Source organism: Protopterus annectens, chromosome 17.part0, assembly GCF_019279795.1.
Source record: "Protopterus annectens isolate FY-2018-M chromosome 17.part0, PAN1.0, whole genome shotgun sequence".
In the NCBI taxonomy this organism is placed as follows: domain Eukaryota; kingdom Metazoa; phylum Chordata; order Ceratodontiformes; family Protopteridae; genus Protopterus; species Protopterus annectens.
In genome coordinates this window covers 251,953,322-251,968,798 of record NC_056751.1, presented here as the reverse complement: position 1 = coordinate 251,968,798, position 15,477 = coordinate 251,953,322, and the positions used below count along the sequence as shown (strand labels likewise).

Sequence of the window (15,477 nt, the reverse complement as noted above, 5' to 3'; positions counted from 1 at the left end):
TCTAGGACCCCCTCTCGGGTCAATTTTTACATGGTCAATTACCATAAATCTAAAACTGTGGTTTGAGTAAGCTGCCGTATGTTTAGCAAGTGCGTTCTCTAATTTCCCCTTTCTAATGGCATACAGGTGTTCGTACATCCTTTCACGTAGTCTTCTTTCGGTTTTACCGATATAAAATGCTAAACAGGAAGTACACTTAGATAAGTAGGTGATGTGATAAATGTTACAATCAAATTTATTCCTTAACCTGAATTTTTGTTCATTCAGGATAAAAGAATTACCCTCCTGAACGTATTTACAATAATTACAATTATGACATTTGTACATTCCAGGGCATCTCACTGCAGGTGTATCGTGCTTTTCCAACAGACTTTTGATGTTATGCCCTTTCCTGTAAATTATCATAGGGTGGTCACCCAGTTTTTCAAGTAAATCAGGTTGTGTTTTAAACAAGTCCCAGTTTTTCTTCAATATAGATGAACACAAGGTACTTGTTGTACTAAAGGTGGTAATAAATTTAACAGTACATAGCTCATTTTTAAATCGGTCACTGTTTAGTACATCACTCCCTTTTTGGTCACATTGGTTCTTATCAACCAAGTTGACAACGTTGTCATCAATCAGATTTTTAATGTTAATCTTCAGGAGAGGGAGGTACACATTATTGTGTCTTTTGTCCATTACCTCCTGGACTATTGGATCAAGAAAAGTTACTGGGTAACCTCTGTGTATAAACATTTCCCGTATGTAAGCACATTCCTTTATAAAATCCTCGTCCAGGCTGACCATTCTGGAAGCTCTTACCAGCTGCCCCTTCACAACAGATTTCTTCTGGTAGTGAGGGTGACAGCTGGTGTAGTGGAGGAAAGTGTTAGAATATGTAGACTTTCTAAAGATATTTGCAGTAAACAAATTTAAGATGTAATTTTTACTTAGGTGGATGTCAAGATAGTCAATACAGTCACAATTAAACGTGTGAGTAAATTGCAAAAATTCAGTAGTGTGGTTAAAGTATTCAATAATTTCATGACTGACACTTTCGCTACCTTTAAGTAAAATGAAAATGTCATCCAGAAACCTTGTGTAGAATAGAAAGGACTCAAAAAACAGATTGCCTTTAAAGACAAATTCCGATTTCCAGTAAGCCATTACCAAGTTAGCTACTCTTCCTCCACAAGGTGATCCCATGGCGACATCTATTTTTTGTAAAAAGAATTCGTCGCAATGACAAAAATAATTGTTTGTTAATACTACGTCCAAAAGGACAGAGACTAAGTCTGTTTCCCTGGTAGAAGCTTTATGTTTCTTAAGCATGAGTCCTACCCATTCTAGTGCTACCTCGTGGGGAATACTAGTGTAGAGATCTTGTACATCAATTGTGAGGAAGTTGTAGCTCTTGCCAAAAGGCAAGGTATCAATATTTTTCAGAAAAGTCCAAGAATCTTTACAAATTTGAGTCTCCTTGACCAGATATTTTTGTAAAATGGCATCCAATACCTTAGCACAAGAGTAAGTGGGGGATCCCCTACTATCCACCAGAGGTCTTAATGGTGGGTTCTCAATACTCTTGTATATTTTAGGGATGCCAAAGATACTCAGATGTCTAGGAAATGACATTACTAGGTAGTTGTATGTCTTTTGGTCTATTAGGCCATCAATGAATAAGTCCTCAATACAGTTTCTTATGATACTGTAAGCTCTGTTTACCTCACTACGTGAACTGTGTACGTATGCTTCAGTGTTGAGTAATTCATTCATCCTGTCATGATAGTCACTCATACTGAAAACAACTAATCCACCACCCTTATCAGGTTTACAAAACCTAAGCCCTTGGGTGGTAAGAAAGGACATTATTTCCCTTTCATCATTGTTCAAGTTAGTAAATGTAGACCTATTGTTCTTATAGGTATTCATGTGTCTTGTATCCAATTCACAACATTTCTCAAACAAGTCGAGAGCGGGATGCAGTGGGGGATTATAAGTGCTAGGAACATAAAGACTATCAGACAAACCAAACACATCACCCATCAAAACCACTAATGGTTATTGTGCCTTTAAATAGTTTTTTTAAAAACTTTTTTTGAAATTCATCTTATTTTAATTGTATTAATTGAATCATTGTTTTACGACGTAAATGGTTGTTAGCCTTTATAAGGTTCATGCTGCCAGTGTTTTTTTGTTTTCTGAAGAAGTCAGCGTATTGCGCTGACGAAAAGCGCTTAAATAAATCTCTTTGACTGCTTTGGGTCGTTCACTGCTTGTTTTTTTGTTTTACTACGTTTGATTTCGTATTTGGCTTCACAATTAATAGAGAAAGGTTATAGGTTGGGCTACCTTACGAAACAATATGTAGAGGTAAAATTTAAAACAGGGGGTAATTCTTTACCTAAATTTTGTTTACCCAAAATTCATAAAAGTTTGGATGTTCTTCATGTTTCACTGTTGCAGTCATCAAATTTGGGTTATCTGCTTGCAGTAACCCTCAGTCGGCCTGATTATCAAAGTCTTGGGTCCTGCGTCAGATGCTGTCTCATCTTCCATGACGTCAGGTAGTCAGGGGTATAAAGCATGCAGCCGACACCATTACATCAGTCTTTCTTGCCGTGCAGTGCCTGAAGCAGAAGCAGTTTGCAAGTGCCGGTCGGCTGACTCCTGAAATTTTCGTTTTCGAATTTCAAAACCAAAGTCTTCAACTAAGCTAAGTACCCTGTTGGGGAAGCTTTTTCTTGCTCTAAACCGATGTCAGTAACAGTTAACAATTGTATTTCTTGTGGAAAGCAAATACCTCATAAAGATATTCATTCGTACTGCATTCCTTGCTTAGGCCCAGACCACGGCGTACCTCGCTGTCAGTTTTGTGCCTTATTCAAACCTCGAACTATTCGTCGTCTGTTTATTTACACTTCTAAATATTTTGGTACTTGGTTCAATTATCCAGAAATGGCTTCGGTAAGCCACCTGACATTCTGAAAAAATACAAAGATAAAGACAGAGACAGTCGGCATAGGTCCAAAGCTGCCAACAACGCTTCTCCTAAGCTAGTCACCGGCGCTTTTGCAGCCCCTGATACCCGCTACTTCAGATTCGCAGGCATCTACTGAGTCCCATTCGGAGTCCGGTATGCCGCGAGATGCTTCAACTGTGGAACCTGCGGATGTCTCTACCTTGGATGGGTCCAGAGCAGCTGTGGAGGCACTGGTTACTGAGGGTGTATTCAGGCCTACTGACTTGCATATTAAACCAGCGCCATCTTCTTCTTCTTCTTCAAGGCCTAAAACTCGATCCATGCCTAGAAAACCAACGCTCCGACTGCATGGTCAGGCTCCTATGCCTAAAAAACAAATAAGAATGTCTGAAGACCTTATTACTCTAATCAGGGAAAGCCACCCTTCCCCCTCTAAGAGACCTAGGACTGATTTTCCTTCTGATTCTTCTGATCAGGACTCTGAATTTTCTGTTTCCTCTGATGACCAGGATTTACCCTTATCTACCTATGATGATTCTGATGCAGAGAACTCCATTCCGTCTGCTTCCCCTCCAGAGGATTTCTCTTTTGGTGAAACCTTGCATACTCTTAGGGAGCATTTTCGCTGGGCGAGCCAGGATTACTCTGACTCCAAATAGAGGCTTAGGGATTTCTTACTCCTGCCCCAACACAGGCCTTTGGCCATCCCTCCCTGGACATTGTTGATGATGCCTTCTCGGACTCTAGCCTGACCCCTGACTCTTTACCTCCTGCTCCCAGAAAACGTGATAGGTATTACAGGGTTCCTGACTCTCACAAGTTCCTTTTTAAAAATCCTACTGCAGATCCTGAGATTATTTCACAGGGACCCAAGGGCATTAAGGCTACTACTGCCAAAAATCCTACCCCCTGTGATAGAGACTCCAGGGCACTGGATATATGGGGTAAGAAGGTATACACTTCTGCAACTTTGGCCATTAGGGCCTTAAACTGCCAGTTTCATATGTTAATGTATCAGCAGCATATTATTGGACTGCTGAAACAGAAAGTGATGTTGATTCCCGACTGTCCTGAAAATAGATTTACAGGATTTAATGCATTCTGCTGAACAAGTTAGAAAACATACTTTGCAATGTGGTTTTGATTCATTAGCGGCATCTTGCAGGGCTGCTGTCACTAGGTCTGTACTTAGAAGGCATGCTTGGCTTAAGGAGCAATCTTTGCCAGATCATGTTAAAGTTAAATTGCTGGATGCTCCCTTAAACCAAGACCACCTGTTTGGCAACAAAGCAGAAGAAGTACTTAAAAAGATGGAGGAAAAAGCTAAATCTATGCAAACTGTTAAAAATTTCCTGCAAGTACAGCCTCCCAGATTTAGTAGGCATTGGTCCTCTTAAGAATTGGTCCTTTCCAGCCTCTTCCAGGCCTTCTCAGTCCAAAACCAGAACCAGCAAAACACCCAGGCTTCAGTCCCAAGGTACTTACAGAACTAAGCAGTGGGGGGCTCCCACTTCCAAAGCAGGGAGTAGTAAGACTCCCCCCTATGGTAAACTGTTTCAATGACTTAACTTTAAACCTTCCAAGCCCTGCACCAACTGACTCTTTCCTTTAGGGGGGAAAGATTGCCCTGCAGGCAAAAAATTGGGAATTCATTACCTAGGACAAACGGGTTTTAAATAGTTTCCCAAGGAGACAGATTCCACTTCCACTCCTTACCAACCCCAAATGATTGGCCAGATCTACCCCCAAATCAGTGGGCAGAGGCTCAAAAGCAAGTTCTCTCTCTTTTAAGCATCAGGGCTATTCCGCCTGTCCCAGAAGAAGAATGGGGACAAGGTTTCTATTCAAGACTTTTCTGGTAACCAGAAAAGACGATTCCTGGTGTTGTATCCTGGACCTGTCTATCCTAAACACATTTTTGGTGATCCCAAAATTGAAGATGCTAACTCTTCATCACTTGCTTCCTATGCTAGGCAAAGACGCCTGGTTGGCAACACTGGATTTAAAGGAAGCCTACCTGCACATTTCAGTAAGGAAATGTTGCAGAAGATACCTACACTTCAAAGCAGGCTACATGGATTCGTGGATTTAGAGTTGGATGTTATTGGTAATAGCATTAATACTAAAATACATAGGAGGTTGGATAATGGAGTGCACTTCTTGGAAAGTAAAATTTGTCACCCCTCTCATGTATTAAATGCTTTACCATATAATGAATTGTTAAGGGTTAGTAGGTTATGTAGTAGCCCTGATGGTACTACAGGGTAAGATAATACAAATGTGTATTGTCTTTAAACAAAGAGGCTATAGTGAAAGTTATTCCAACCACAGGAGGGTAAATGTAATCTTATTATTAGAAATAATCTTTAGGTAATGAGATTTTGAGTCAAATAAGTTAATATGTGGGGAGACAGAAACATTTATTCTGTTACTGTTTTTAATGTTTGTAGCCAAGAAGTAGTTAATATTAAACGTTATTGGGCTTTTCTCTTTAAAAGCAAAAATGATGTTAAAAACTTGTATAAATTTCCCCTAATATACAAAAGAGGTAGACATGTTAGGGATATGGTGGTACATAATTTGTTCCCCCTAGTGACATTTTGGGTAGGTTACTGGATAGTTGGGGGACAAGCCCCTGTGGAAAATGCTCTGTATGTAAATATATGGTGAGATCTTTTGAAAAAATTAATGGGATGAAATATTGCCCTTTAGCATCTTATACTTGCATCACAAAAGGAGTAATATATGCAAACTCTTGCCCCTGCAGTCTCTTTTATATAGGGCAAACTAAAGGAATCTTTAAGGTGGGACTGCAGGAGCATATTAGAGCTATAAAAAACAAAAATTATGATAATCCAGTGACTATGCACTTTGATTTGGCTCATGAGGGGGTGTTTACGGATATGAACGCATGTATTTTAGAACAGGGTTTTGCAAGGGATGCTGTTGCATTAAATAATAAATTACTTTATAAAGAAACTTTTATTCTTAAATTTGATACATTGGCTGCTTAGGGCTTAAACAAGGAGTGCAATTGGAAAGCCCTTTTGTAATTGAAGAGTTTTGATTTGTTAATTATTTAATTGGCTTAAATTAGTTTTATATTTAATGGCAGTGTTCTTTCTTCATCTTGTATCAACTCCAAGAAGGATGTGTTTGCTGAAGCTCTAGAGAGTATTTGTTTTTTGTGTGTTATTAAATTTTTAATCTTTTTCGCTGTGTGCAGTTTGTATTTCACAAGCTAAGTGTTTTTTGATATTTTATTCTATGGTTGTTTATTTAAAACTACACCTTTCTTCTGCAAACATTTGCTCTGATGTTGTTAATCTTCTTTCCATTCATCACCAATGTGTTCGGTTCCGAACCCTCGGAACCATGTCGGGCTTTTTACCAAGCTCGTACCAGCCCAAAAAACTCTCGAGCTAAGTCTCTACCCAGAATGCCCTTCTCCCTGTTACCTCAGATCTCATTTGCTGCATAGCCGTAAAGCCATGTTTCAGCCGAGCTCTCACCTAAGTGGAACTTTATTTGATATTTGTGTGGAAATTTTTTTGATATCTTCATATTTTATTCAACGACTAGTATTTCTAGTGTCTTTTCTTCTGTTTAACCTTGTTTTTTTCCTCTCTACTCTACCAGTTGTTACCGTTGGTAAACTTTCAAGTACCATTATTGGTACGGCCTTTCCTCTTTTACCCTTGTGGTATTTATTCAATACCATAGCTGGTATTGTCTTTCCTGTTTAACCTATTAGCTTTAGTTATTAATAAGGTGTTTTCTTTATTTCTCTACATATCACTGTTTTGCTGTATTTGTGACTTCTTTGAACGGTGTTTGACTTTGTTCTAATTGGATTATATGGTTGGCCTGTGGTGTCTTTCTAGCAAGATGTCTGATAAGAAGGGTACTTCAGGTTTTAAGCATTGTGCTTTATATAATGGCAAGTTACCCAATAGCGATTCTCACGATGAATGTGTCTACTGTTTGGGAGTGCACCACCTTTCGGTGCAGCCTCTGTGTGACATTTGTCAGAGTTTCAGTCAACGCATTCTTAATGAGTGCAAAAATAAACTGATTCTGAAAGGGTTACACAAGTCTCCCTTCTCAGAGGCCATTTCTGAGATGGAGGTCTCAACCCCTCCTACTAAGGACAAAAAGCGATCCCACTCTGTTCCTTGCTCACCATCGGGTGATCAGGGAAAGCCTGGGAAATCAAAGGGTCCCTAAGTTGTCTTCGGAGCATAAATCTTCCTCGGCTCTGAGCATCTTGAAACCTTAAATACCGGCACCAGTTTCAGCACTAGTCCTGCCTCTGGCACCGATCATAGACCTTACCATGCCTATTTAGACTTCGGCACCTGTGGCCATTTCGGCTCAGGGCACACCTTCGACTGCTTCATTAGTTACCAATTTGGAACCGACCATTTCGGCTCAGAGTGCCACTTCGGCACCCAGCATTGTACCGACTTCACTGGACTTGACCCTTTTACTTCCGGTCTCGAAACTAGAGACTTCGGTGCCGGTAGACCTTGCACCACGGACCCGATACTCCCCTTCCGTAGATCCATTTCTGGGCCAAGTGTATAGCCCCTTCATTGAACATCCTGACTCCCTGTCCAGAGTATCCACTAGGTCCACCAGGAGCCTGTCGGAATACGACATTGTACGTCTTGTGGACCAGCTGTTGTTAGCCAGGAGGATCCCCACACTTTCTAAGACCCATCCACCTACAGGACGTGGGTTGACTTATCCATGGACTCCATCTTACACTCCTCCTTCAACCATCTCGGTTCCGAAGCCTTCTGCTCCAACATCCTTCTTGGAACCCATCACCTCTGCACCTGAAGTGCATTTCACTCTAGCTCCAAGTTTGTCCCTTTGGTCTTTGGTTCCTGCTGAACTGGTCCTTCCTCAAACTGGGGATTGGAGGATGGGTGCTTCGGCCTGGGGCTCGGAGCCGTCTTTCTCCTCGGTGCCGATAGCCACGTCCTCACCAGTCCTGATTGAGGCTCGACCTGTGGGGGTGGGTTCATCGGAGCAGGGTGTGACCCCGGTCCCGAGGTTGTCTTTATCGGTTCTGGGCTCCCATCCCTCTTCGGGTGGACCTGCCTTCCTAGTAATGGAGAGGGCACTTGCTTCTGACAGCACTCCTTTGATGTCGGAACCCCAGTTTTTGAAGCTGTCACAGACCACCCCCCGGAACACTAGGCAGAGAAGTTGCAGGACACCCCTGTTCAGGGTACCCATTCTTCCGAGTCCTCCTCAGAGACCCCCACTGAGGAGCCCCCTCGAAAGAGGATATGCAGGAGGAAGCACATGGACTCACCCAAGGAGTCCTTAACTGAAGACACAGACTACGATGATGGTGAAGGGTCCCCACGTTCACCTCCTGATGTCTCCTTCGGAGACATCCTGGAAATGTTAAAGCAGAGAGGTGACTGGAAGCCCTCCAACCCTTCATTTGAGGAGTCAGTGTTCCTGCAGGCTTTCCGCGCCCAGCCTTCTATCTCTTGGGTGACCCCGCCTGCCAGCAAGCTTGTCCAGCTCGCCGTGCAGCATGCTTGGAAGAACCCTGATTCCATTGAGGTGATCCCTCGGAGACCAGACAAAATTCTTTTCCCTCTCGAGGAGAACCCGCATTGGTCCAAAGGGTCACCAGTCGATGATATGCTGGTGGCGTTGCCACAAAAAAAGACTTGGCTGAGGAAAGTCTCGTTGTCCACCTGCCCAACAGGGAGTCCCAGGTGGTGGACAGACTTGGGAAGCGTGTTTTTACATCAGAGACCTTTGCTATACAGTCCCTGAATTTTTTGGCACATTTTACAAGGCTCCAGAGGGACTTGATCTTCAAACTCTCTGGGATGCTCGCAGGGCAGTTGTCTGACAAGGTTGGGGACAATATAGCCTCTCAGCTCGCAACCCTGGAATCAATGTCCAACTCGTCCATGAGGATACTGCCACATACGACCAATTGGGCGGCTAGAGCAACGAGTTCGGGCATTGTCATGAAGCGTCATGCCTGGATGCGCATTTGTGACCTCGCGGATCCCTTCAAGTCTTCCTTTCTGAATGCTCCCGTCAAAGCTTCGTCCCTTTTTGGCTCCAAAGTGGAAAGACCCTGTCTGCCATAGGCCTACGGTTTTCCAACCCTCAATGTACCTTCTCCAGGAATCAGAGGAGTGGAAAAATGTGGCATAAAAAATGTCGGGCGCCCTTTCGGTGCCGCACGTGGTGATGATACCCCCAGGGGCAGAGGGCGTAACAATTCCGGAAGACACCCCTTTAGAGGCAGAGGGGGGTCCTCGTAACCAAGGCTCCAGGGATTCCTTCTCTGGACAGCCTTACTAGCACTCCTGAGGAGCAGCCTGATTGCTTACCTCTGGAAGCAGTCAGGGAGTCGTTTCTCTCTGCACCAAAGCTGCCTGGCATTCTATCACCACCGATCTTTGGGTGCAGAGTATCATCACCAGAGGTTACAGTATTCCCCTTTCTTGTCAGCCAAACCTTCCAATAAAACTTCCCAACATTCCACCCAGTCAAAGGGAAGAAGCAGCTTCAGAGATTATAAAGCTGTCTCAAAAAAAGAGTCACCCAACCAGTCCCACCACACCAGCTAGGATACGGATTTTACTCAAGATTCTTTTTGGTGCCAAAAAAGACAGGGGACTGGAGACCCATTTTGGATCTCAGCAGCCTAAACAAGTCTGTCACCCAAACCAAATTCATGATGGTCACAGTTCAGTCCATTCTCCCCTTTTTAAGAGAAGGCGATTGGATGTGCTCAGTAGATCTCCGGAATTTGTATTAACATATCAAGATGGACAAACCCTCCAGGAGTCTGCTTTGCTTCTGGCTAGGGGCCAGTCATTATCAATTTCATGCCCTGCTGTTCAGTCTCTCTACAGCCCCCAGAGTGTTCATGAAATGCATGGCAGTGGTCACAGCTCACTTGAGACTAAAAGGATTCTGGGTGTTTCCATATCTGGACGACTGGCTCCTCACCGCCCCCACCGAGCATCTTCTGGTAACAGCACTGCATTATACTCTCTCTGACAAAATTGCTGGGAATAATGATGCATTGGGAGAAATCAAACCTTATCCCTACACAACAAATAGAGTTCATTGGAGCAGTGTTCAGTACTCAGTCCTGTCTGGTATCATTCCCAATTCACAGACTCCATCGATTGAGGCTTCAGCTCTGAGTGATACTGTCTAACAAAAGTCTCAGCAAGGGAAGTTCTTCAGGCCCTAGGCTGTATGGCACCTTCTATCCCAGTAGTGCCTCTAGTAAAGCTACATATGCGGATCCTGCAATGGCTCCTTCCTTGTCAGTGGTTCCCAAACTATCACCCCCTTGGTTATCAGATTCGAATAACCACCTCCTGCAAACAGGACCTCTTTTGGTGGATGAGGCCAGAAGTAGAACTTTGGAGTTGCCCATTTCAATCCCCTCAGCCCACAACCATTGAGACCACAGATGCTTCCCTGATCGGGTAGGGGGGCCATTTCCAGGGAGAGACTATCCAAGGCACATGGTCCATCCCAAAGGCCCACCTGCATATCAGTGTTCTGGAACTGAGAGCTGTGCTGTTAGAGTTGCAGGCCTTCCATTCGGCTTGCCCTTCCGGGACAAGTGCAGTTCAGTTAGACAATATGTCAGTGGTCTAGTATATCAACAAGCAAGGAGGAACCAAGTCCTACACTCTATGTCGAGAAGCCATGAGAATTTGTCAGTGGGCGATAGCTTCCAACTGCTTTCTGATAGCAACGCATATCCTGGGAAGCTCGAACATGATTGTGGACAAACTGAGCAGATGCATCCTCATGCCTCACGAGTGGTCTCTCAACCCCGAGATGGCGTCAGAAATCTTCAGCCACTGGGGCCAGCCTTGCTGCAATCTTTTCTTCTCCCCATCGAACAACAAGTGCAGCAGCTATTTCGCCCTACTTCCCCCTGAGGGGAAGTTACCGAGGGATGCTCTAATCCATGATTGGCCCATGGGGACTTCTTTACGCTTATCCTCCCATTCCCCTGATTCCACTATTTCTAAAGAAAGCTCTTCAGTTCAGATGCAAGGTGATCCTCATAAGCCCGTTCTGGCCTCGACAAGAGTGGTTCCCCTTCCTTCGGCCTCACCTAGTATACTCGCCATGGATTCTGGACCATCTACCAGATCTGATTACTCACCCCCAAGGGTTGAGCCACCCAAATCTGTCCAGTCTCAAGCTGACAGCTTGGTTTCTACACTTCCACTAGTCGCCAGGCATGCTAATCTCTCCTCGCCTGTTTGAGACGTCATTCTGGCTTCTCATAAACATTCCAGCAGAAGAATATATCAGGATAAATGGAAAAGGTTCTCCAGCTGGTCCAAGGATAATATGCTAGACCTGTATTCCACTCCAGTAACTGCAGTGCTTCAATACTTGGCGAAGTTTTTTGATAATGGAGCCTCTGCCTCTACCGTACTAGTACATCTAGCGGCAATTTCCACAATGGTATAGATGGCACCCCTCTTATCGCTTTACGTCTATGCAAGGCCCTCCTCAAGAGGACCTCTCATATCAGGCCTCCTGTCAGACAGCCTGTGGAACCATGGAACCTCACTCTAGTCCTTCAGTCTTTGACTCAAAAACCTTTTGAACCTGCTGCGAAGTGTGACCTAAAGTTTATGTCTTGGAAATCCTTGTTCTTGGTAGCCATCACGTCTGCCAGAAATACCCTAGGGCATTGTGTATCAAGAGGCCCTATCTGGACTTTCATAAAGACATGATATTACTTTGGACGAATCCATCCTTCCTTCCAAAAATTGTTTCTGAATTCTCCATAAACCAGACCGTTGATCTACCAGTGTTCTTTCCGAATTTTGCCAGTAGAGGAGAGTACTGCCTTCACTCCTTAGACATACATAGACAACTGAGATTCTACCTAGACAGGACCAAACTTATCCGCAAATCTGAACAGCTCTTCATCTCTTCTTCTGGGCCCAGAATGGGGGAGGCTGTTTCCAAGGTTACATTATCAAAATGACTGAGGGACTGCATACGTTTCATCTTTTCCCTCAGTAATGAATCTATGCCAAAAGTTAAAGCTCACGCCACTAGATCTAACATCTGTAGCTTTCCATTCCAGGGCTTCCATGGATGACATCTGCACAGCAGCTACTTGGGCTAAACCTCATACCTTTATTAATCATTACAAATTGGACTTGGTCTCCAGAGGGAGAGCTGCATTCGGCTCAATGGTACTCAGGAATGTTCTTCCATAAGGGCCGCCCATGGACCTCAAGGTAGCTTGGGATTCTGTCCCATCAGTGATGAATGGAAAGATTAACAACATCATATAAAGAAGTTATGTCTTACCATAACGTTCCATTTGTGTTGTTCATCGTCTTTCATTCATCACTTCCCATCCTTCTTTGGGTCTGAATGGTGCCCTAGGGTATTTCTGCAGAAATGGCCTCGGCTTTACTTCTCTTTCTCTAGCAAACTCGATCTGAGGTAACAGAGAGAAGGGCATTCTGGGTAGAGACTTAGCTCGAGAGTTTTTTTGGCTGGTGTGAGCTTGGTAAAATGGCCAACTCGGTTCCGAGTGCTCAGAACCAAACCCATCAGTAATGAATTAAAGATGATGAACAACACAGATGGAACGTTATGGTAAGACATAACTTCTTTTTTTGATAAGTAACTGTCGAATCGTATTTTTTTGCCTAAATGTATAATATCTTTCGGTTCTATATTAGAACATCAAAGTTTCAAAACTTCGAATGTTCTAATATCGACCCCTATTCAACAAAAGCTGAAAACATCGAACATACAGAACAGCGAATTTTTTCCTAGGGAAAAAATTTGCTGTTCCAAAATGCATACACACAACACAAGCACACCAAACAAACAGCAATCCACACACATACACCTAAAATCTTACACCTAACCCTACACTAAACTATACACACACCACTAACTATCCACTTACTTAACCGTAACCCTAAGGTCCGTCACTATCGCACACTCACCTCACCCGCTCCCTAACCCTAACTTACCTACCCCGCCCTAACCCTCACATCCACACAATCGTACATTTACCAGACCCACGCCCTAACCCTAACCAACCTAACCTGCCCTAACCCTCACGTCCACACAATTGCACACATACCTAACTCGCGCCCTAACCCTAACTGACTTAACCTGCTGTAAGCCTGACATCCACGCAATTACACACATACCTAACCCGCACCCTAACCCTAACTAACCTAACCCGCACTCAATCACACACCTACCTGAACCCGACCTGTAACTTTCCACCACAGCGCTGAAAATACCGAAGCAACAGAAATGGACAACCGAATTCTTTCCCCAGGAAAAAAATTCAGTTTTCTGTTGCTTCAATATTTTCAGCTTTCGCTGAACAGGGATCGATATTAGAACATTTGAAGTTTTGAAACGTTGATGTTCTAATATAGACCCTATCTTTCTTACCCCCAGGCAGCACGGAATATTTTCTCCTTTCCTTGAAAGGAAAGGAAGCGCACTATGACTTGTCATAGGGTGCCCCAGCCTTTGGTGTGGTGGCTAGAGAGTGGTGCGCTCTTTCCAGCATCAGCTTAGTGGAAGAAACAATCCCTAAAGTAGCAGGATTCAGTGCTTGCAAAAAATGATGCATATCTTTGTCAGCACCTTCCTCCCGACCTAAGATGAAGATAATGTTTTTTTCTGCCCGTTCTCCTGGTCATCTGTCATTTAAGGCCCATGTGAAATACAGTAGACAACTTTGATGTTCTCTCTCTTCCATTCTGTGTGTGTGGTCTTTTGTGGTCTGCCGTAGCCTGCCAGAATGATCTGCCCAGGTGCACCTCTGAGTGCAGTGCCATCTAGAAGGATTCTGTCTGACTGCAGCTAGCTGATGGAGGAGGTAAACAACTCAGTCTCATTTGTTTTTCTTGCAGGGGCTGAGTAGTAACCACATTCTCCACTTTTACAAATTGCATCAGTCTCAAAGCTAATTCAGCCATGCCAAACATGAGTTTTTGGTGAGGTACTTGCTGCCAAAGTTTATCTAAATTGATTTTTGCTTTTGGTGGCTGCTTTTTGGGTAGCATACAGCCCGGCATCCGCTGGATAGGCAAACTTACAATATAATTAGAAAGGCCAGATAGTTTTACAGAGGTAATTACTGGTTTTAGATAAAATTCTTCTGGAGCTTATCTAAATCATGTTTACCTGCTTGGTCGCCAGAACTGGAAGCCCCCTAGAATTATTCTTCAGGACTCTTACCACCCTCCTGGGAAAAAAATGCTGTGAAGCTTTTTGTTCTCCAGCTGTCTTTTCAATGGAGTGCTGCTTGAACCCCTGACAATTGAAGTGTGTAGAAGGTACCTTTAGGTTTTGGAAGCTGGCTGGTTGCAGTGGGATAGGACCCATATAGTTTAGATTACTGCAACAATGATTAATTAGAACATCTACTATTATGAGTAAGTGTTAAGTTTCACTTACAACTGTACTTTTTCCTTTCTTTTCAATCTGGCCGAGGAAAATTACCACAGACTTCCTCACAAACTGGATTTGCTGACATAAGATATGGGTTGTTTGGTACACACCAACCTGAAAACTTTTCAGCTCACTGTCTGGATGATAGAATTTTGATACTTTTTACGCACCTGTTTTCTGAAGATGTGCAGCATGTACTAGACAATCATGTATGCACAAATAGAAAAGATTTTTGTGTTTGTACCAGTCCAAGACCCAGGACCCTCTTCAGGCCCAGCTGCCTCTGGTTCTTGATTATTTTTATAAGTTACTTTCCTGGCCTTTCTTATTTGTCAATTAAGGTTTGTCAGCAGCTTCTGCTTGTCTGCCATTGGGTCCCCCTTTCTAGTCATTCTCAAGTTAAAACAGTTTTTGAAATTGGTGTTGCATATGTGCCCTCCTAGGAAACAGGTGTCTCCTCCTTGGGCTGTTAACATTTTCCTTGAAAAGAGTATTTTTTTTCCATTTGAACCAGTTTATCAGGCTAAATTAAAGTTCTTTGCATGAAAGACTGTTTGTTGCGACTTCTGCTAGGATAGTATCAGAATTACAAGCACTTAGTGAGTCAGCCTAACCTCATTTGCACAAGAGCATCATCTCTTTGGGAGCTGACATTTTGTTTATGCCAAAAGTGGTGTCAGAGACTACCTTGAGCTACAGTCATTCTCTCTCTTCTCTTCTTCCCTAAACCGAATAACAAGAGAGAAAAAACTCTTCACACCCTAGATGTCCATAGGCAGCTCAGATGCTGCTTAGGCAAAACACAAGCCTTCAGGAAAGCTTATTAGCCGTTTATCTCCTATAAACGTAAGAGGAAAGCACCGTTGGTTTCAAAACAGACTATTTCCAGGTGGTTGTCTCATGCTGTTTGCATTTTGTTATACACACCATAATAAGCCACTTCCAGGCTGAGTGAAACTTTAGCTACAGTCAATGAGAAGATCTTTGTGGACGTCAGTCTGAAGGTAAGAGGAAGAGCGCAACAAATG

The 15,477-nt window shown here is 43.4% G+C and overlaps 1 protein-coding gene across 1 annotated transcript in view; it reads left to right on the top strand.

Annotated features, from left to right (window-relative positions):
- TCP11L1 (t-complex 11 like 1) overlaps positions 1-15,477 on the top strand; it is a 969,080-nt gene that overhangs the window by 878,278 nt on the left and 75,325 nt on the right. The gene's annotated exons all lie outside the window — the stretch shown is intronic.